Below are 23,172 nucleotides of genomic sequence, written 5' to 3'. Positions count from 1 at the left end.
CCTTTAAGGCCCGCAGACCACAGCGTTCACTGTGTTCTCCTGCATTGAGCATCATCTGCAGGCGAAGCTACCGCCTGGCGTCCTGCTCGGGCGAACAGATGAAGGAGTCACAGTGCCAGCCAGCGACCCCCAGCACATCGCTTCCCTCCAGCGCTGTGTGGGCTCCATCTGCACTGTGACCTGATCAGTATGTGGGACATCACTCCCTCCCCGCCCCTCCCTGTCCCCCGTGCGTGTGTGGGCCCCGCAGAGCCGCATGTGTGGGCCCCGCAGAGCCGCATGTGTGGGCCCCGCAGAGCCGCTTGTGTGGGTCCTGCAGAGCAAGGTGTGTGTTTGTATGTATGTATGTATGCATGCAGCAGAGCAGTATGCGTGTCTGTATGTATGTATGCATGCAGAGCAGTATGCGTGTCTGTATGTATGCATGCAGCAGAGCAGTATGCGTGTCTGTATGTACAGTTAGGTCCAGAAATATTTGGACAGTGACACAAGTTTTGTTATTTTAGCTGTTTACAAAAACATGTTCAGAAATACAATTATATATATAATATGGGCTGAAAGTGCACACTCCCAGCTGCAATATGAGAGTTTCCACATCCAAATCGGAGAAAGGGTTTAGGAATCATAGCTCTGTAATGCATAGCCTCCTCTTTTTCAAGGGACCAAAAGTAATTGGACAAGGGACTCTAAGGGCTGCAATTAACTCTGAAGGTGTCTCCCTCGTTAACCTGTAATCAATTAAGTCGTTTAAAGGTATGGGGTTGATTACAGGTGTGTGATTTTGCAATTGAGGTGAAGCAGAACATCCTGAGGCTGAAAAAAAAGAAAAAATCCATCAGAGAGATAGCAGACGTGCTTGGAGTAGCAAAATCAACAATCGGGTACATTCTGAGAAAAAAGGAATTGACTGGTGAGCTTGGGAACTCAAAAAGACCTGGGTGTCCACGGATGACAACAGTGGTGGATGATCGCCGCATACTTTCTTTGGTGAAGAAGAACCCGTTCACAACATCAACTGAAGTCCAGAACACTCTCAGTGAAGTAGGTGTATCTGTCTCTAAGTCAACAGTAAAGAGAAGACTCCATGAAAGTAAATACAAAGGGTTCACATCTAGATGCAAACCATTCATCAATTCCAAAAATAGACAGGCCAGAGTTAAATTTGCTGAAAAACACCTCATGAAGCCAGCTCAGTTCTGGAAAAGTATTCTATGGACAGATGAGACCAAGATCAACCTGTACCAGAATGATGGGAAGAAAAAAGTTTGGAGAAGAAAGGGAACGGCACATGATCCAAGGCACACCACATCCTCTGTAAAACATGGTGGAGGCAACGTGATGGCATGGGCATGCATGGCTTTCAATGGCACTGGGTCACTTGTGTTTATTGATGACATAACAGCAGACAAGAGTAGCCGGATGAATTCTGAAGTGTACCGGGATATACTTTCAGCCCAGATTCAGCCAAATGCCGCAAAGTTGATCGGACGGCGCTTCATAGTACAGATGGACAATGACCCCAAGCATACAGCCAAAGCTACCCAGGAGTTCATGAGTGCAAAAAAGTGGAACATTCTGCAATGGCCAAGTCAATCACCAGATCTTAACCCAATTGAGCATGCATTTCACTTGCTCAAATCCAGACTTAAGACGGAAAGACCCACAAACAAGCAAGACCTGAAGGCTGCGGCTGTAAAGGCCTGGCAAAGCATTAGGAAGGAGGAAACCCAGCGTTTGGTGATGTCCATGGGTTCCAGACTTAAGGCAGTGATTGCCTCCAAAGGATTCGCAACAAAATATTGAAAATAAAAAAATTTTTTTTGGGTTTGGTTTATTTGTCCAATTACTTTTGACCTCCTAAAATGTGGCGTGTTTGTAAAGAAATGTGTACAACTCCTACAATTTCTATCAGATATTTTTGTTCAAACCTTCAAATTAAACGTTACAATCTGCACTTGAATTCTGTTGTAGAGGTTTCATTTCAAATCCAATGTGGTGGCATGCAGAGCCCAACTCGCGAAAATTGTGTCACTGTCCAAATATTTCTGGACCTAACTGTATGTATGCATGCAGAGCAGTATGCGTGTCTGTATGTATGCATGTATGTATGCAGCAGAGCAGCATGCATGTCTTTTTGTATGCAGCAGAGCAGTATGCGTGTCTGTATGTATGTATGTATATACAGTTAGGTCCAGAAATATTTGGACAGTGACACAATTTTCGCGAGTTGGGCTCTGCATGCCACCACATTGGATTTGAAATTAAATCTCTACAACAGAATTCAAGTGCAGATTGTAACGTTTAATTTGAAGGTTTGAACAAAAATATCTAATAGAAATTGTAGGAATTGTACACATTTCTTTACAAACACTTCACATTTTAGGAGGTCAAAAGTAATTGGACAAATAAACCAAACCCAAACAAAATATTTTTATTTTCAATATTTTGTTGCGAATCCTTTGGAGGCAATCACTGCCTTAAGTCTGGAACCCACGGACATCACCAAACGCTGGGTTTCCTCCTTCTTAATGCTTTGCCAGGCCTTTACAGCCGCAGCCTTCAGGTCTTGCTTGTTTGTGGGTCTTTCCGTCTTAAGTCTGGATTTGAGCAAGTGAAATGCATGCTCAATTGGGTTAAGATCTGGTGATTGACTTGGCCATTGCAGAATGTTCCACTTTTTTGCACTCATGAACTCCTGGGTAGCTTTGGCTGTATGCTTGGGATCATTGTCCATCTGTACTATGAAGCGCCGTCCGATCAACTTTGCGGCATTTGGCTGAATCTGGGCTGAAAGTATATCCCGGTACACTTCAGAATTCATCCGGCTACTCTTGACTGCTGTTATGTCATCAATAAACACAAGTGACCCAGTGCCATTGAAAGCCATGCATGCCCATGCCATCACGTTGCCTCCACCATGTTTTACAGAGGATGTGGTGTGCCTTGGATCATGTGCCGTTCCCTTTCTTCTCCAAACTTTTTTCTTCCCATCATTCTGGTACAGGTTGATCTTTGTCTCATCTGTCCATAGAATACTTTTCCAGAACTGAGCTGGCTTCATGAGGTGTTTTTCAGCAAATTTAACTCTGGCCTGTCTATTTTTGGAATTGATGAATGGTTTGCATCTAGATGTGAACCCTTTGTATTTACTTTCATGGAGTCTTCTCTTTACTGTTGACTTAGAGACAGATACACCTACTTCACTGAGAGTGTTCTGGACTTCAGTTGATGTTGTGAATGGGTTCTTCTTCACCAAAGAAAGTATGCGGCGATCATCCACCACTGTTGTCATCCGTGGACGCCCAGGCCTTTTTGAGTTCCCAAGCTCACCAGTCAATTCCTTTTTTCTCAGAATGTACCCAACTGTTGATTTTGCTACTCCAAGCATGTCTGCTATCTCTCTGATGGTTTTTTTCTTTTTTTTCAGCCTCAGGATGTTCTGCTTCACCTCAATTGAGAGTTCCTTAGACCGCATGTTGTCTGGTCACAGCAACAGCTTCCAAATGCAAAACTACATACCTGTAATCAACCCCAGACCTTTTAATTACTTCATTGATTACAGGTTAATGAGGGAGACGCCTTCAGAGTTAATTGCAGCCCTTAGAGTCCCTTGTCCAATTACTTTTGGTCCCTTGAAAAAGAGGAGGCTATGCATTACAGAGCTATGATTCCTAAACCCTTTCTCCGATTTGGATGTGAAAACTCTCATATTGCAGCTGGGAGTGTGCACTTTCAGCCCATATTATATATATATAATTGTATTTCTGAACATGTTTTTGTAAACAGCTAAAATAACAAAACTTGTGTCACTGTCCAAATATTTCTGGACCTAACTGTATGCAGCAGAGCAGTATGCGTGTCTGTATGTATGTATATATGCAGCAGAGCAGTATACGTGTCTGTATGTATGCATGTATGTATGCAGCAGAGCAGTATGTGTGTCTGTATGTATGCATGCAGAGCAGTATGCGTGTCTGTCTGTATGTATGCATGTATGTATGCAGCAGAGCAGTATGCGTGTCTGTATGTATGTATGCATGCAGAGCAGTATGTGTGTGTCTGTCTATATGTATGTATGCAGCAGAGCAGTGTGTGTGTGTCTGTATGTATGCATGCATGCAGCAGAGCAGTATGTGTGTGTCTGTCTATATGTATGTAGTATGTATGTAGTAGAGCAGTGTGTGTGTGTCTGTCTATATGTATGCATGCAGAGCAGTATGTGTGTGTGTATGTATGTATACAGCATAGCAGTGTGTGTCTCTGTATGTATGCATGTATGATGTGTATCTATGTATGTCAGTGTATATGACTGTATAGATTTGTCTGTTTATATGTATTTTTGTGAGTTTGTCTTTAAATATGTATATGTACGTGTATGTATCTGTGTATGTGTGTGTGTCTGCGTCCGCGTGTTTATGGGGCCCACTGGGACTCTTCCGCACGGGGCCCACAAAAACCTGGAGCCGGCCCTGGTGCCATCGTACCTTAATAGTCATAGCGACCGGCATCCGGCGTATTTGGCATAGCTGGCAGGATACGTTGCTCGCTATGGATAACCCTGACCAAGTGGGAGATTTCTGCAACACCCCAGTTGTACTTCACCCCCTTCCCCTTGGTGACCAGCAGTGAGCGGCTAATAGGTTTCTCTGCAACGGGCGCGCTGCTAAATCACCTGGCTAAGTTCGAAGGGTATAACTTACTGTTCAGTGATTGGGTGGGTCGGCTGAAGAACGTCCTTGTCTTGCACAGCGTACACCCCATACTGCAGCCCAAGGTCGCACTGAATGCTCTGAAGTGAGATGCCTGCAAGGTTGTTCTGCTGAAACCAGAAAGCCAGCGGAAGACAGTAGAAGAAATAATTTAGATCTTGGAAAAAGCTTTTAACCATGCGGCAACGGCCGAACAACTGCGAGTGTGGCGCCCTGGACTAGCCAGGTAGCCACAGACAGAACACACACACCCCCTCCCACCCCCCAGACAGTTACATTAGTCAGACAAAAACCCTTGTTGCCTCCCTCCAGGGTCTGATGTCCACACCAGGTGTAGCGGTGCCAGGCGGTTGGCTCCACCCACCGAGGAGTTCACAGGCCTGGAGGCGGGAAAAGTGTCAGTGCAGTTCAGGAGGTGAAAGTGAGTGGAGTTAACACTTGAGGTGTCTGGGTCGGAGCCCAGGCACTTACAGCAAGGTTGGCAGACGGTGGTGGCCGTCTGCAGGAGTTGACGGATCTCTGCGGAACCGTAGGACCGGGGTTGGGCGGTGGCCCACCAGTACCGAACCAGGGAGCGGAGTGAAGTTAAGCACACAGGCAGGGCCATCGGACTCCGACTAGGCTTGGAGACGCCGGCAATAGTCAAATACCGAGTGTGACCGGAACCCTAGGGGTTTCCTAACAGCCAAGTCCCGCTAGAAGGCAACAGTCCACACCGTGCGTTTATACAGCCACCGCTATAGGCTAGAGATCCAAGGGCCAGCACCTGCGGGCAAAAGGGCTCCTACGGTACCTATACGCCGGGGAGCGGACTACCGTTTGGGAAGCCATCGGAGTCAACACAGTACAAAAGGTGCAGGGAAAGACAGCCACCATCACCTGTCCGGGGAGAGACTCTGCAGCTGGCTGCGGGACCCGTCCATCCAGCCGTTTGGTTTACCGGAGACTTTGTGCATTTGTTGCTGAGTGAGTACCCCAGTGCCATCCGGCACCGCGCCGCGCTGTCCCTGCATCCCTGCACCTCGCCAACCCTGCCTCCCTGTCACACTACCGGGCCCCGGGACCACCAGCCCCTACCCACGGAGGGGGAGAACAACATCACAGCTGCTCCCTACCATCGCTCCCGGGATCCCCGTCACCAGCAGCGGTGGTGCCCATCTTCACCACAACCCGTGGGTGGCGTCACGGACTAAATCCCCAAACAAACCACCCCCTTTTCACTCACGGGCGAGGAGCGCTGCTTGAGTCCCCGGATCCGGCACACCGCTCGAGCCACCAAGCAGCAGCAGCGCCCCGTCGCCCGCGACACGAGGACAGTTTTTCGCTCCGATCCAGAGGAGCAGAGAGAGTCTGATTCAGTATGGCATCACATTGGAAGAATTGCAGCAGGAGATTAAGAAGAAGTCGAATGTAACGGTGGGCGCTAAGGCCGAGGTTGATCGCATTTTACGTGATCAGTTCATTGAGGGGATCCAAAATGAAATGTAAGGAGCGAACTACTGTTAAACGCAAGGAGTACCCCTGGTGTTACCTACGCTGAAATACAACAAGAGGCAGTGGCGCAGACCCTGGAGGTGAAGTCTGCTCCGAAATGGAGTCGCATGCAAACAGTTGACACAAGGGAATTGAGTCAAGACTCTGTCTAAGTAAAGCTAGCAGCTTTGCAGAAGACTGTGGAGAGTCTGGCGGAACAAATGCGGGCTCAGGGGATGCCACCAACATACCCAGCACGGATATGCCCCTATACTCCCGTGCCTGGACAAATGCCGCCTCCTATGGTGGAAATGCAGTCACGGCGTTATACACAATGAGGAACAGTGGCCGGCCCCAGAATAGAGGTAGCGGGATGAGAGGGCCTATCCAGTGTTGGAGATGCGGAGGGATTGGACATCTGCAACGAGATTGCCGGAGGGGCAGAACAGAAGAAACTGCGACAGTCGTAAAAGTGAAGCCCTCACTGTAGCTAGGCATACGGCGAGGCAGAACTGAGAACCAATGCCCGAACTCTGCTCAGAAGATCTGATTGCGGAGAGTCTTGTACTAAAGGTACAGTTTGCGTGGAAGAAGTTTGCGTGTCTGATAGACACTAGATCCGAGGTGACTACTATGCTGGTCGAATATTTCCAGACGTACTTCAAGGAAGCTGCTAAACCAGAATCGGGGCATTTATTAAGACGGAAAGCGGCTAACAATAAAGAGATTCCAGTAGCGGGCATCGCATAGATGAAGGTGCAGCTGTGCGGACAGAAGCTGGGAACCAAGGGAGTGATACTAGTGAAAAAGCAGGCAAGGCCAAATCTCCCGGTGGTTCTAGGGATGAACATCCTGAGGAAACTGGATTGTCTTCTGTTCAAGCGTGATGGCCCAGGATACAGGAAAAGAGCGACAACTCATAAGATCACGCAGAGGGCCCTACGGCAGATGGTCCGTTCGTGTGGCATACAGCAGAGTTCAGCAGGAGGAAGAGCAGTGGGAGCGGTGTACGTCTCACGTGGCCCCGCTGTCACTATCTCTCCGGATCAAGAGAAGCCGGTGTTGATGCCGGTGGAGACTCATAGGAAGCTGAATGGTGTGGAAGTAATTCTGGAGCCAGTGAGACAGTCCGAAAGCATGGGAGGCTTCATGATCGCCAGGACGCTGGCCACTGTACAAAATGGGAGGGTGCCGGTGAGGTGTCTGAACTTGCAGAGCCATGAGGCGACTTTGGTGGCGGGCTCAAAACTGGCTGATGTGTTTGTGTGCGGTGAAGAAGTTCTCCACAAGAATCAGTTTACGTTGAAAGAAAACTTCCAGACTGCTTGAACTCTGTCGATGCGGGCTGCAGAAGAATAGTCACCCACACCCATGTGGAATGGTAAGAAGAGCATAGAGCTGATGGGGATGGATACAACTCAGCTAACACCAGAACAGGTGTAACCGCTACAGACTACCCTATGGGAATACCAGTCTGCCTTTTCCAGGAGTGATGAAGACTTTGGCTGCACAAAGGCGGTAGAACACGAGATACCCACAGGGGATGTGGCCCCAATCGGAGAGAGATATTGCCAGATTCCTCCGAATCTTTATCGGGAGGTCAAGAGTATGTTAGCGCAAATGTTGGATAATGGCATGATCCGTCCGAGTCAGAGTCCCTGGGCTGCGCTGGTTGTACTGGTTCAGAAGAAGGACGGGTCCATACAGTTTTGTGTTGATTTACCGCAAGCTGAATGTGCAGACCGTGTGTGACTCATACCCGTTACCAAGGATTGAAGAGTCTCTGTCTGCTCTGGGAAAGGCAAAATACTTGTCCACATTGGACCTGGCTAGTGGCTATTGGCAGGTACCCATGGCAGCTAAGGATCGTCAAAAAACAGCTTTCATCCTACCAATGGGACTCTACGAGCTTAATCGAATGCCTTTCAGACGGACTAATGCCACAGCCACATTTCAGCGACTGATGGAGTACGGTCTAGGCAATTACAACTTTAAATCTGTGTATTTGGAGATTCGTGTGAACAAATACAGCACAAATACCTAAAAATTAACTTTTATTAATTCCTCTAAAAAAAGGGAAGGAACACCTTGCCTTTGTTTAAAAACAATGTCTCGCAGAGATAGACGTAATGTATAGCCCTAATAAAAATGAAAAAGGGCCTATACACCCTGCCACATGACATTAACAAAATGACACATAGAATTTTAGTTGCGTACTGGCAGGTGTCACAACCGAACCAGGATAATCACCAGCTGATTGATAAGGATGGGCTACACTCGAGACCTCAGAGCCCCTTCACTATAGTGCTGCCAATAATAATGTACCAAACAGACCTCAGGCCAGTTAGTACACAAACACCTGACAGGGTGTCAAAAACAGCCAATACGTGCCCACTGGTTCAGAACAGAAATGACAATGCTTAAGGGAAAATAACATAAGCAGATCCCCATCATACCATTGTCTGATCTTGTATAGAAATATATGGAACGATCTCACCCTTGCCGGTGTATCATATTTCAAAAAGACAGTTTGCCACCATCATAGGCGTATCCACGGGCTCTTTCCACTCTGGATCCGGGATCCCTTCCAATCGGACAAGCTGTCCTCTCCCAAATTCTCCTTCTCCCGACGCGTTTCCTATATACTATTCATCAGGGGAGTTCATATACGGAGATGCAGGTTTTAACAACAACCATGGTGCAGCAGGGAGGATTCGTGCTGTCACCATCTGTGAACCCACTAGAGGTTTTTTCATTAAAACCTGCATCTCCGTATATGAACTCCCCTGATGAATAGTATATAGGAAACGCGTCGGGAGCTGACGACAGTCTCACTTTCTGGCTGCTGTGATGGGATGACTGCAGTCTCACTTTCTGGCTGCTGTGATGGGATGATGGCAGTCTCACTTTCTGGCTGCTGTAATGGGATGACGGCAGTCTCACTTTCTGGCTGTCTCGAGTGTAGCCCATCCTTATCAATCAGCTGGTGCTTATCCTGGTTCAGTTGTGACACCTGCCAGTACGCAACTAATATTCTATGTGTCATTTTGTTAATGTCATGTGGCAGGGTGTATAGGCCCTTTTTCATTTTTATTAGGGCTATACATTACGTCTATCTCTGCGAGACATTGTTTTTAAACAAAGGCAAGGTGTTCCTTCCCTTTTTTTAGAGGAATTAATAAAAGTTAATTTTTAGGTATTTGTGCTGTATTTGGTCTTGATGATTTATACCTACCAGTGGCTGCATTATATATGGAGATTCGTGTGAACATCACCTGGGGAAGCTGCGGCAAGTGCTACACCGGCTGAAAGATAATGGACTCAAGATCAAATGTGCCGCCCCTGCAGCGGTCAAACCGCTCGGATCCGGGATCTCCTGTGGCTTGAGGGTTTCCGGAGCCGGGGCTCGCTGCCACTTCAAATGGAAAGGGGGTATTTAGAGGGGATAAGAGTTTGTGACACCACCCGTGGTTCACAGTAAGGGGAGTACCGCCGCTGCCGATAGGAGTACCCAGGGAAGATGGAGTGGGCCAGCCAGATGACGTTCCCCCACCCACGGGTAGGGGAGGCCCCAGGACTCGAATGGTGGAGGTGAAGGGCAGCGCAGTGCTAGTTGGAAGCAGGGGAGAACAGCGTACTCACTCATGCGGTGTTGGTAGTGATGCAACCGCAAAGCAGACTCTGACACAAAGGTAAACCAAGTCTCCGGGTGCTGCTGCCTCCCTGCGGGAGGTCGTCCGGGAATGCGCTCCCTTTAATGTTGCTAGTGGTCTTGACCTGCCTCCTTGCACTAATTTTAGGTGTTTTCGTGTGACCCCTCGGCTTGCAGCTTTTAGGGGCTCGTTCCCCACTATTAGGTAGAGAAGCTGTGCTCTCGATGGCTGACACTTGAGATTTCAGTGGGCTGCATGGGTTGGAAAGCCCTATCCCCCTCGTTGTGTTGGTGCCTTCGTTCTCTGAGCTCTTGGGGACAGTTCATAGAGATACTATCCTCCATAGGTGATATAGGATCCAGTGCCCCGCCATGCTCGGTACCGGTTCGGTTGCTAGGTACTCCGGGGCCGACCGTTCTCGAAAACGAAGTCTGGCTCCTTTCTCCAATACCCTGCGACCGGGTCTCCGACTCCTCCTGTCCCAGACCACTGTCTGCGACCTAGCCAAAGTTTCCCAGGGAGCTCCAACTCCCCCTAGCTCTTCACTCTTTGAGGGCTACCACTGTTCTGACTGTGTCCCTCCCACCAGTCTGTCTGACCCCCTAGGCGGGTGGCCCTATTCCAGCTAGACCACCCACTGGTGTGCCTGCCCGGGTGCAGTGTAAAGTGACTAGGGTTTGAATGCTGGTGGAAGCAACATCAAAGTTTAGGATCCCAGAACCATGGAGGGTGGGTTCTGCACCAGGAAGAAAAGAGGGTGCAGTTCCCTGTAACACCCTGACTAGTTCGGGGGTGTCACACAAACCCAAGAAGTATTGCTTGTTCCAGGCCCAGATTGAATATCTGGGACATGTGGTGTCAGCGGATGGGGTGCGTCCGGCCGAGAGTAAGATACAGGCTTTCCAGGAGTGGCCCACTCCCAGAACTGTGAGAGACATGCAGGCCTTCCTTGGTTTGGCCGGACACGATCGTCGGTTTGTGAAGGACTTCGCTAAGATGTCTGAACCATTGAATGAGTTATTGAGGGGGACATCTCAGGAATCAGCCTATCCAATGGACCGATCGACAACAACAGGCATTCAACCAAATTTGGGCCACTTTTGTACAGGCACCTCTGTTGGCATATGCTCGCTTTGACCGGCCCTTTACTCTGTATACGGACGGAAGTCTGCATGGGCTGAGAGCAGTGTTGGCCCAAGAGCTAGAGGGACGGGAGAGGGTGGTCGCATCTGTCAGCAGGTCCCTACGGGACACTGAGCGCAACCCTGATAACCATACTTCATTCAAACTGGAGATGTTAGCCGTGGCGTGGGCCATGACCGAATAATTTGCTGAGTATCTGTCGGGATCGGAGGTTCTTGTGATTACAGACAATAACCTGCTAGCGCATCTGGAGAACGCCAAACTGGGAACATTAGAACAGAGATGAGTGGCGTGAATGTCCAAATTTAATTACCCGATTTGGTTCCGATCCGACAAAGGGAACTCCAATGCGGACGCCCTGCCACGGGTAAAGCGAGATGCGCCAGGGTGTGAGGTAGACTAAGATCTCGAGGATACCGAAATTCCTAACCTGAGGTGATTACCTGGGTTTTTAGATCTGGCACGTTCAAGTATGGTGGTGACACGAGTAGTCAGATTGCTGGGGAAGACTCGTCATGAATGGGCCGATCTACAGAACGTGGACCCCTGGCTGTCATGAGTAAAGAGGTGGGTGAATCAGAAAACTTGGCCTGATGTGAAAGCTAGAGCTCAGCTGAGCTAGCAGAAGCAAAAGTTACGGCAGTGGGACAGACTAACTATAACAGAGGGAGTGTTGTATCGCTGGATCTACTTACCGGCTGAGTTAGGGTACCGATGGCAGGTAGTAATCCCATCCTTAGCAGCCCCAGACATTGCTCGTGAGGCCAATACCCAAGGTGCTCACCTTGGGCCTGAGAAAACGTATCGATGGTTGCACCAATTTGTATACGCTCCCGGCTTGGAAGAAGTTGTAAGGGAGGTGTGTGCTAGATGCCAACCCTGCGAGTTGAATAAGTCCCCTCAACAAAGGGCCCCTGTTCAAACCATCGTGACTTTCGCCTCGCTGGAGGTGTTAATGGTAGATTACCTGACAATTGGGTATTCTAGGAGTGGGCACCATTCGTGCCTTGTGATGACTGATCACTTCACAAAATTCGCCGTGGTTGTCCCCACCAGGCACCAGACCGCTGAATACGCTGCGGAAGTGATCTGTAAGCATTTTATCCTGACCTACGGGTGTCCCCAGCGGCTACATTCAGGTCAAGGGGCCTGCTTCCAGGGTAAACTCGTGACTGAGTTGCTGCAGGTCTATGGCATCACACAATCGCGGACGACACCCTACCATCCGCAAGGGAATGGGGCCTGTGAGCAGTTCAATCATACGCTGCTACAGATGTTGAGGACGCTTGAACAGCAACAGAAGGCGAGGTGGACTGAGTTCATCCCCGAACTTGTGTGGGCCTATAACAATAGAGTCCATAGCACTACAGGTTTACCCCTTAAATGATGATGTTTGGGCAGCCTCGGCGGAAGGTCGAGGAACTAAACCTGTCAGTACCTGGGGAACTCGAGTATTGCACAACCAGTGAATGGGTTCAGGGTCACCAGTGGAAGCTGTGGGAAATCCACAGGATAATGGGGGAACAAGTGCTGGACCATCCCCATCGAGATCGTGGACTGGTGCACGGAGATGAATTCCTAGTGGGCGAAAGGGTACTTGTACGGGTTACTCGCCTGGGTGGAAAGTTGGACAACCAGTGGGAGGCTACACCTTACATGGTGGTGGAAAGACCATTTACAGGGGAAGTGTGTACACTGTGGTCCCTGAAGGATGTCAGGCCCCTTCGTATGTTGAACCGGAACTGGTTGAAAAGGTGTATCTCCGACACGCCCACATGCCCACCTGTCTCTCCTGATCCAACCGTCACGGGTCAGCCAAATTACCTTGTGTGCCAACTGCTATGATGACTTCAGCAACGTAGCACCAGACGACCAAGGTCTGGCATTGCAGATTCCGGTAGTTCTAGAGCTACCTCCAAGTGTCGTTGCTCCGACAGACATAAAAATGGCCCACACAAACATGGCAGGTACTGACTTACGAAGATCTGAAAGGAGTATGGCTGGTGTTCCTCTGGTATGGTACAACCCTGCAGAATATGTACTGCATGTAAGATGTAGCAATTCATTTGTCGTGACACCAAATCTTAAGTGGGATGGAGTGTAACAGGATGAAAATGTACATAAGATAAACTCGTATGTTTGTTAATAAAGTATTGTGTGTGTGTATGTATGTATGTATGTGTGTGTACATACATATATATATATATATATATATATATATATATATATATATATATTAATTATGCTATAAGTTAAATGGCCACTAATTCTCACTAGAGGGTAGGCACACTGCTAGACAGTAAGGGTACATTAGGTTTCCCTGGTAGGGTAAACAGACTGTTAAAAGTTCAGTTGAGATCTGGAGACTGCACCAGCAAGAAGAGAGTGACAGGAAGAAGGCTGCGAGAGAGGGAGAAGGTTGTTGAACTCCTGTGTTCTGGACAAATAGGATTGCCTGTTTCTTTCTTTGGAGCTCCTACTGCCCCTGACGAGGGGAATTCATCTGAGCGAATTTTTCTCCAGAAAGTGCTTGGATAAGATCATCTAAGAGTGAATCAGAAGCAGTCTGAGGGAGACCGACGCCATCTTGGGTAAAAGACTTCTGTGAGTAGCAACTGACCTAAGACCGATCAGTGTATTAATAGTCAGTTAGCGACAGACAGATAGGAAGAGGACGCATTGAAGGAAGACTATTCTTTGAAAGACTGTTTGACAAGGAGCTGTGCTTGCTTGTTTATCTGGAGGCATTTGCTCTGACCCCAGATTTATCAGAAGTTAAGCTGTGTTGTGCTGATGATAACAGACTATTCTTCCTTTGCTTCATCACACTGTCTGGGGGCAGTGAGGTACAGAGTATTGCATAGAGGTACATGTACATAAATTCATATATATCAGGCTACCAAGATACTCACCTGTGTCCTAGTGTTAAGACTATTCGTTTGTCTGTGCACAGTGACCTGTCTGCAGCCTCCAGAACATCTCCAGACGATCTGTGGCCTCCAGCACCTCAGCTACCAATCTGCCTGTGGCTTCCAGTATGTCTGCCCCTGTCTGAGGTCTCCAGGATGTCTGCGGCTTCCAATACCTCAGTTACCTGTCTGCCTGTGGGTGTCAGTACCTCTGCAGCGTGTCTGCAGTCTTCAGGACTTCTGCTGTATGCCTGTGACTGGTAGTGCCTCTGCTACTCGTTCCTGGTTTTCCAGGATATCTGCTACATGTCCGTCGATGGCTTTGTCTCCTGTCTGCCTACAGCTTCCATTACCTCACTTTGTGAGCCAATGACAGAATACCAAGACCATGGTTCCCAGTGGCGCAGTTATGAACTCTTTTGGGAGAGTTCCTTTAAGGGGGTCCTGTCACACACCTGTCCTGGGTCTGGGCTCTTCTCCCTACAGCCCGGTCTGCTAAACTTCCTTGTACACCACATTGGGCTTTGTAAGTATCCCAGCGTGCTCATGTGTTGAGCTTCCTAGGCCTATATAAAGTCTATCAAGACATAAACCTGTGTCTTGGTAGTAAGACTGTTAGTTTTTATGTGCACAGCGACCTGTCTGTGGCCTCCAGGACATCTCCTGTCTGCGACTTCCAGTACCTCAGTTACTTGTCTCCGGTCATCCAAGACCTCTGCTACACATCTGCGGCTTCCAGTGACGTACATTGTCAGCCCTTGACAACAATTATAAATACACAATCCATACATGTTATACACCTGTGGCTCCGCTCCATACACGTCATATAGACACGCCTGAGGTCGGTGCAAGTTTGTGTTTGTAGACACCAAACATGTATAGGTTTGCTGTTATATAAGGGGTTAAAAAAAATCATGTTTGTCCAAAAAAAGTGGCGTACGTTTTGCGCTATTTTCCGAAACCCGTAGCATTCTTATTTTTCAAGATCTATGGCTCAGTGACAGCTTATTTTTTGCGTCTCAGGCTGACGTTTTTTAATGATACCATTTTTGCCTAAATGCTACGTTTTGATTGCATTTTGCGCAAAACTTGCGGCGACCAAAAAAAAATAATTTTGGCGTTTGGAATTTTTTTGCTGCTACGCGAACGCGGCAATACCAAATATTTTTTATTTTTTTAACCCTTTAATTTTCAATGAGGCTAAAGCGAGGTGATTTGAACTTTTATTAGGGGTTTTTTTGTGTTTTTTTTTTAATTCAAAACTTTTTTTTATTACTCCTAGGAGGCTATATAGATCAACAATCCGATCTCTCTTCCATATCTTCAGATCTGAGCTACAGAGCCGAGATCTGCATACATGCTGCTTTACTCTCAGTGCTGGCACTATGTCGGCATTGAGAGAAAGTGACCCATGTTAGAGCAGGTGTCATCACATGACCTTGTGCTACCATGGCAACCACCCAGGGCCGGCGCCACCACCCGGCAAACCTGGTCAAATGCCGGGGCCATGAGCTGCCGGGGGGGGGGCCCACGTGGCAGGAGTGGCGCACCGCTACTCAGGGGGGCCCGGTGGCCGTGCTGTCACCGCCCCCCTCCCCCAGCCGAGGATCGCGCTTTTAATTGTATTGGCATCGCAGTTGCTGATACAATTGAGAGCAATGATCCCTCGCTTATCATTCTCCCCGCTGTAACTGTCGGCGTTCTGACAGCTCTGCAGCAGAGCGCGGTGACGTCATCACTGCGCGCCTGCTGAGGTCAGAGCGAGCGACAGCAGTGGACGCACTGAGGAGACCGGATCAGCGGGGGAATGAGGAGAAGTGAGTATTAATCCCTGTATACTACATGAGGCTGCCTACTGCTATCGGCTCTGCACTATGCTGTATACAGGCTGCGCTATATTATATAGCACAACCTGTATACAGCACAGTGCAGAGCCAGAGAGCAATAGGCAGCCTCATGTAGCATACAGCTTGTATATAGCCTATAGACAAGCTGTATGTTACATGAGGGTGTCTACTGCTATCTCTGGCTCTGCACTATGCTGTATACAGCTGTGCTATATACAAGCTGTATACTACATTAGGGTGCCTACTGCTATCTCTGGCTCTGCACTGTGCTGTATACAGCTGTGCTATATACAAGCTGTATACTACATTAGGGTGCCTACTGCTATCTCTGGCTCTGCACTGTGCTATATACAGCTGTGCTATATACACGCTGTATACTACATGAGGGTGCCTACTGCTATCTGGCTCTGCACTGTGGTATATAGGGGCTGTATACTACATGAGGGTGCCTAATGCTACCTGACTCTGCAGTGTACTATATAGGGGCTCTGCACTACATAACGGTGCCTAATGCTATCTGGGTCTGTACTGTGCTATATGTGGGCTGTATACTTCATGAGGGTGCCTATTGCTATCTGGGTCTACATTGTGCAATATGTGGGTTGTATACTACATGAAGGTACCTAATGCTATATGTGTCTGCATTGTGCTATATAGGGGCTGTATACTACATGAAGGTGCCTAATGCTATATGGGTCTGCATTGTGCTATATGGGGGCTGCATAGTGCCATATGGGGGCTGCATAGTGCCATATGGGGGCTGCATAGTGCATATTGGGGCTTCATAACACTCTATGGAGGAATATGGGGGCTGCATACTACTATACCCCAGAGTTGTATGTACCCTCCACCCAGGTGCTGTATACCCCCTTAGAGCTGTATGTCCCCCCACCCCAGTGCTGTATACCCCCCAGACCTGTATGTCCCCCCCACCTCAGAGCTGTATATGCCCAGACCTGCATGTCACCCCCCACCTCAGAGCTGTTTGTCCCCCCACCTCAGAGTCACTGCCCTCCTCTAGAGCTGTATGCCCCTCATTGCTGTATACCCCTTTTCTCAGTAATATGTATGCCCCCCAGTAATGTGTATGTCCCCAGCCTCTCTTGTGATGTATATACAGCAGTGTTAATGTGCTCTATGTGTGGCCATGTCTGTTAGACAAGCGGTGAGGTGAATGAGGCTGTTGCCAGCTTCCCAATATTAGAAATATGTACAATTTAAATATATAAAAATATAAACTAATGTGTGTGTGCATGTATGATGTGTATCTATGTATGTCAGTTTATATGACTGTGTATAGATTTATGTCTGTTTATATGTGTTTTTGTGAATTTCTCTTTAAATAAGTATGTGTATGTATGCCTGTATGAGGCACACATGTCAGCTGTTGAAATCAGCTGATATGTACGCGGATCGCCGTGGCCTGCCAATGGCAAGGGGCGGGCATTAACCTCACATGATCCATGACTGATATATCCGTCATGGGTCGTGAAGGGGTTAATACAAGACTTGGTGGGAAAAGGACCAGGTCTTTCTGCCCACTGTAATTTAGCCTGCTCTACGTAAGAAAGCTAAATCCTAGTGGGTTAAAGGACCAGGTCCTAATGAGTGTTTTAATGCAAGAGTTAGTGGGATAAAGGACCGGGTCCTTCTGCCCACTGGGATTTCTACTGCTCTATATCAAAAAGCTAAATCGTTGTGGGCTAATATCTATCCTGTTACTCCTCCCAATCAGTTTCACCCCCATTGCTTTTAGTCTTTCCTTGTGCAAATGAGAATAGGGTTGACCCCTCTACCGTGTGAAAGCCCTTGAGATGTTTGTAGACAGGTATTAAGTTTCCTCCGTTTTAATTTTTGCAAGCCAAACATTCCCAAATCCTGTAACCGTTCCTCATAGGACATGGTTTGTAGACCTTCACCATTCTGGTTGCTCTTCTCTGAACTTTCTCCAATTTGTTGAGGTATTTTTTAAGACGTGGTGCCCACAATTGCAGATGAGGTTTGACCAAAGAGTAGAGGATGATAATGTGCCGCCCTGGCAAAACCCAGGTGTCACAGAGGTCTGCATCCATCTTTTTGGTGAAGATCTCACTCTCCCTTGGGGAGTTTTCCCACACGGACACACACTAGCCAATCAGGCCCCACTCACCCCCTCCCCAGGAAAACAGGAGGGGGGAAAGAGGAGCTTAGGCTACTTTCACACTTGCGTTGAACGGCATCCGTTGCATTACGTTGTGTGACGGATGCAACGGATGTGTTGCATATAGTGGCACAACGGATACAATGGAAGCTGCAAAACAACGGGATCCGTTTTTTTTTTTTTTACAGTTTTACCGGCAGCAGACTATTGTGAACGATCAGCTGATCACTCACAGTAGCCGGCCGCCGGGTGATCAGCTGATCACTCACAGCAGTGGCGTAGCAAAGGAGGGGGCGGTCCGCCCCAGGCGGCACGTGTCAGGGGGGCGGCATTTTGGCCGCTATATGATCCGGTGCCGCCGCCGACACCGGGCCCCCCTGCCTGGTGTCAGCGGCGGCAGCGGGGCCCCCTGCCTGGTGTCTACGGCGGCTCCCCCGTCACCGAGCACAGTAATGATGAAGCATAGCGTGGCCGGTGCCGCGCTATGCATCATCATTCTTCCCCTGTGGCTGCTCGGTGACGTCACTCCTGTGCGACTGCTGTGCTGAATGCACAGAGCGCAGGATGGGAGGACGCCGACCGCAGCACCGGGAGAACGAGGAGAAGGGAAGACGAGCAGCGGTGGAAGAGGAAAGCAGTGAGGACAGCAGCGGTGGAAGAGGAAAGCGGTGAGGACAGCAGCGATGGAAGAGGAAAGCAGTGAGGACAGCAGCGATGGAAGGAAGAGAGAGAGTGAGGACTTTTTTTTTTTAAATATAAATTAGTGAGTGCACGGTGGCCAGAGGCTTGGGAAGGCTGCATTATACATGGAGGTCTAGGGAGGCTGCATTATTATACATGGAGGCCTGGAGAGGCTGCATTATTATACATGGAGGCCTGGAGAGGCTGCATTATTATACATGCAGGTCTGGGGAGGCTGCATTATTATACATGGAGGGCTGGGGAGGCTGCATTATTATACATGGAGGCCTGGGGAGGCTGCATTATTATACATGGAGGCCTGGAGAGGCTGCATTATACATGCAGGTCTGGGGAGGCTGCATTATACATGGAGGCCTGTGGAGGCTGGCTGCTATATTATACATGGAGGCCTGGAGAGGCTGGCTGCTATATTATACATGGAGGCCTGGAGAGGCTGGCTGCTATATTATAAATGGAGGCCTGTGTCTGTATGTACTGTATGCAGCAGAGTTGTGTGTGTCTGTATGTATGCATGTATGCAGCAGCTGCAGAGTTGTGTGTGCCTGTATGCATATATATGTATGCAGCAGCTGCAGAGTTGTGTGTGTCCGTATGTATGCTGCAGAGTTGTGTGTCTGTCTGTATGTATGCAGTTGTGTGTGTCTGTATGCAGCAGAGTTGTGTGTGTCTGTATGTATGCAGTTGTGTGTCTCTGTATGCAGCAGAGTTCTGTGTGACTGTCTGTATATATGCTGCAGAGTTGTGTCTGTCTGTATGTATGCAGCAGAGTTGTGTGTGTCTGTATGTATGCAGCAGCTACAGAGTTGTGTGTGTCTGTATGTATGTAGCAGCTGCAGAGTTGTGTGTGCCTGTATGTATATATGTATGCAGCAGCTGCAGAGTTGTGTCTGTATGTATGCTGCAGAGTTGTGTGTTTGTCTGTATGTATGCAGTTGTGTGTGTCTGTATGCAGCAGAGTTGTGTGTGTCTGTCTGTATGTATGCAGTTGTGTGTCTCTGTATGCAGCAGAGTTCTGTGTGACTGTCTGTATATATGCTGCAGAGTTGTGTGTGTCTGTATGTATGCAGCAGAGTTGTGTGTGTCTGTATGTATGCAGCAGCTACAGAGTTGTGTGTGTCTGTATGTATGTAGCAGCTGCAGAGTTGTGTGTGCCTGTATGTATATATGTATGCAGCAGCTGCAGAGTTGTGTCTGTATGTATGCTGCAGAGTTGTGTGTCTGTCTGTATGTATGCAGTTGTGTGTGTCTGTATGCAGCAGAGTTGTGTGTGTCTGTCTGTATGTATGCTGCAGAGTTGTGTGTCTGTATGAATGCAGCAGAGTTGTGTGTGTCTGTATGTATGCATTTATGCAGCAGCTACAGAGTTGTGTGTGTCTGTATGTATGTAGCAGCTGCAGAGTTGTGTGTGCCTGTATATATATATATATATATATGTATGTAGCAGCTGCAGAGTTGTGTGTGTCTGTATGTATGCTGCAGAGTTGTGTGTCTGTATGTATGCAGTTGTGTGTGTCTGTATGCAGCAGAGTTGTGTGTGTCTGTCTGTATGTATGCTACAGAATTGTGTGTCTGTTTGTATGTATGCTGCAGAGTTGTGTCTGTCTGTATGTATGCAGCAGAGTTGTGTGTCTGTATGTATGCAGCAGAGCAGTGAGTGTCTGTATGTATGCAGCAGAGCTGTGTGTGTCTGTATGTATGCAGCAGAGTTGTGTGTGTCTGTATGTATGCAGCAGAGCTGTGTGTGTATGTATACAGCAGAGTTGTGTGTGTCTGTATGCAGCAGAGCTGTGTGTGTCCGTATGTATGCAGCAGAGTTGTGTGTATGTATGCAGCAGAGCTGTGTGTGTGTATAATAAGCCTACATGTGTGTAAAAAGGTGAAAGTCTAGGACTAATAGCAGCAGTCTACAATTAGATCTTTGATTGTAGTTCCATGAAAAAAAAAATATTTTGATGGTTTTCCGGATTTTTGAAAGTTTCTGGATTATCGACGGCCAACGGAGGGGGGCGGCAAATTTGATGACCGCCCCAGGTGCCAAAAGCAGTAGCTATGCCACTGACTCACAGTAACCGGCCGCCGGGTGATCAGCTGATCGTTCGGCCGCCGAGAATGTGTGCGGGGGGGCGAAGTGTGAGGTGGGTGGAGCCGAGCGGGGCCATGGCTGAGGACGTCAGTGCCGCGGGGACTGCATCGTTGGGGGACAGGTGAGTCTGTGTGTGTGTATGTGTGTGTGTGTGTGTGTGTACATACGGAGTGCGGGAGGGGGCGGAGCCGAGCGGGGAAGTGTCGGGCTCCCTGCACACGTAACCAGGGTAAATATCGGGTAACCAAGCAAAGTGCTTTGCTTAGTAACCCGATGTGTATCCTGGTTATGGGTGCAGGGAGCCAGAAAGAGCATGCGCAGTGAAATCCTATGGATTCTGCTCTTCAAAAAAAGTTACATGCTGCGTTCCTGCCGCCCGACGCAGCGTCGAAATAACGACGCTGCGTCGTCCAGCGGATGCAACGCTGACACTTGCGTTACAGTGCGTCATCCATACAAGTCTAAGGAGAATCGCGCAGTGCGTTAACGGACTGCGCTATTCTCCATAGTGACGGACTGCGCTGAACGCAAGTTTGAAAGTAGCCTTAGAAAGAGCAGAGCAGAGTTTGAGCTGTAGTCAGTCTGCAGGGAGAGAGGTGTCTGGAAGCAGCTCCTGTGGGGGAGCTAAGGAGAGCGGCAGCAAGGGCCTCAGGAATAGGCCAGCCGCTTGTGGGACCCGAAGTGGACCGGGAGAGGGTAGTGGCCCTCCCCCGGTGCCGACTGCAGGGACCCAGTCCAGACCTGTGTACAAAGCAGACACAGACCTCAGGCAGGAGAAGAGCACCTGAATTACAGAGCATCCGTGGGCACCAGTTACCAGCAACTTGGTTAATTCCTGGGCTCGTGTCAGTTATTGCTTTATACTGTGAGTACTCCTGCACCACCCCGCCCAAGCCGTCACCTCCCCAATCCTCTACACTGGGGTCCCGGGACATCAACACCCTACCTGTGGAGGGAAAATCACCACCTTGCTGCCCATCACCATCCCCAGGATCCTTTGACCGGCAGCGGCGGTGCTCTGTTACCTCACCGCACACCACGGGTGGCATCACGAACAATCTCCCTTACCTAATCCCCCCTTTTCTCTGGAGCCTGGGATCACAGACCGGGTCACGCCACCGTGATATCCACAGAAGTGACCCCGTGGCTCGGATCTGAGTACCCCTTATCCCCGGGCGACACAATAATTACTTCATTTAATCTGGACTCTGTGCTTCTGTTAATACATTCCACGATTGTGTTTGCCTTTTTTGCTGCTACATCACACTGTTGACTCATGTTCAGTCTGTCATGTATCAGTATACTATTAGTAGTTCTAGATTTGAAAGTGTTGACATTAATTATTTATGGAAGACTACAATCTAAGCTCTTAGGTTGCATGTACAGCACCTGACGCAGTGTCAGCCCGCCTGTGGAAATGTGAGTGTGCTCTGCAGGAGAACGCAGCAGTCTGTGCCTACGATCAGGGTTCGGCACGCTACCAAGTTTTGCTTTTTTTCTCCCTGTGGAGAACACTCGGGCCACAGCAACATAAATTGACATGCTGCAGCTCAGAAAGCCACACCGCATATCAATTTATGGAGCAGAGAAAAGAAGCGCAGTGGGCACGAGATTTCTATAAATCCATCGACTGTGCTTGTACTGCACAACACAGCACTCCGGACGCGGAAAAACATGCTACTTCCAAAACTCTGCAAACACTGACTGTGCACATACCCTTACAGTCCCAAACCAGATTGAGCATGGTCTTCACTGCTGTCATGTTCTATGCTGCTTGGCTGTGGCATCACTTCAACATTGCTGCAGCCAATCACAGATCTCCATGGCTCATCTGATGTAGCTGGCACAAGTTGCTGAGGTCAGTGATTGGCTGGAAGAAACTAATGTCTTAATACGATACGATACTCTTTATTGATCCCGTGGGAAATTATGGTATCACAGCAGTACAACTTAAATCATAACATGAATTACTTAATTGACAAGACAGTAGAGTTGACAGAAGAACATTATACATTAGATTAGGACATACACAGCGGGTAAACTGAAAGTAGAAGAAATAAAGTAGACATTCACCTTGATGATTTAACACTAATGTTATTGTTGTACATTCCCATAGCAGTTGGCACAAATGATTTCCTATAGTTTTCCTTCTTACACCTCAGAAGGATTAGCCGGTTACTGAAGGTGCTCTTCTGTCTCATGAATAGCTCATATAATGGATGTGCATTATTCTTCATAATCGCCATACACTTTTTCAGAGTTCTTCTCTCCACTACCTCCTCAAAAGAGTCAAGATTGCAGCCAACAGCAGAGCTTGCCTTCTTGATAAGCTACTGACTGGTAGAACATTTCTAACATTTTGCTGCACACATTAAAAAACCTCAGTTTCCTTTGGAAATACAGTCTGCTCATCCCCTTCTTGTAGACCATCTCTGAGTGGCATCTCCAGTCCAATTTGCTATCCAGGTGAACCCCCAAATATTTGTAACTCTCCACCTGCTCCACCTCCTGAC

At 48.4% G+C, this 23,172-nt stretch overlaps 1 long non-coding RNA gene across 1 annotated transcript in view; it reads right to left on the bottom strand.

The window, feature by feature from the left end:
- The window catches only part of LOC142258754 (uncharacterized), a 350,179-nt gene that overhangs the window by 100,832 nt on the left and 226,175 nt on the right, over positions 1-23,172 (bottom strand). The gene's annotated exons all lie outside the window — the stretch shown is intronic.

This window comes from Anomaloglossus baeobatrachus, assembly GCF_048569485.1.
Source record: "Anomaloglossus baeobatrachus isolate aAnoBae1 chromosome 5 unlocalized genomic scaffold, aAnoBae1.hap1 SUPER_5_unloc_1, whole genome shotgun sequence".
Classification (NCBI taxonomy): domain Eukaryota; kingdom Metazoa; phylum Chordata; class Amphibia; order Anura; family Aromobatidae; genus Anomaloglossus; species Anomaloglossus baeobatrachus.
The sequence above is the reverse complement of the archived record's forward strand: the minus strand, read 5'-3'. Positions and strand labels throughout refer to the sequence as shown.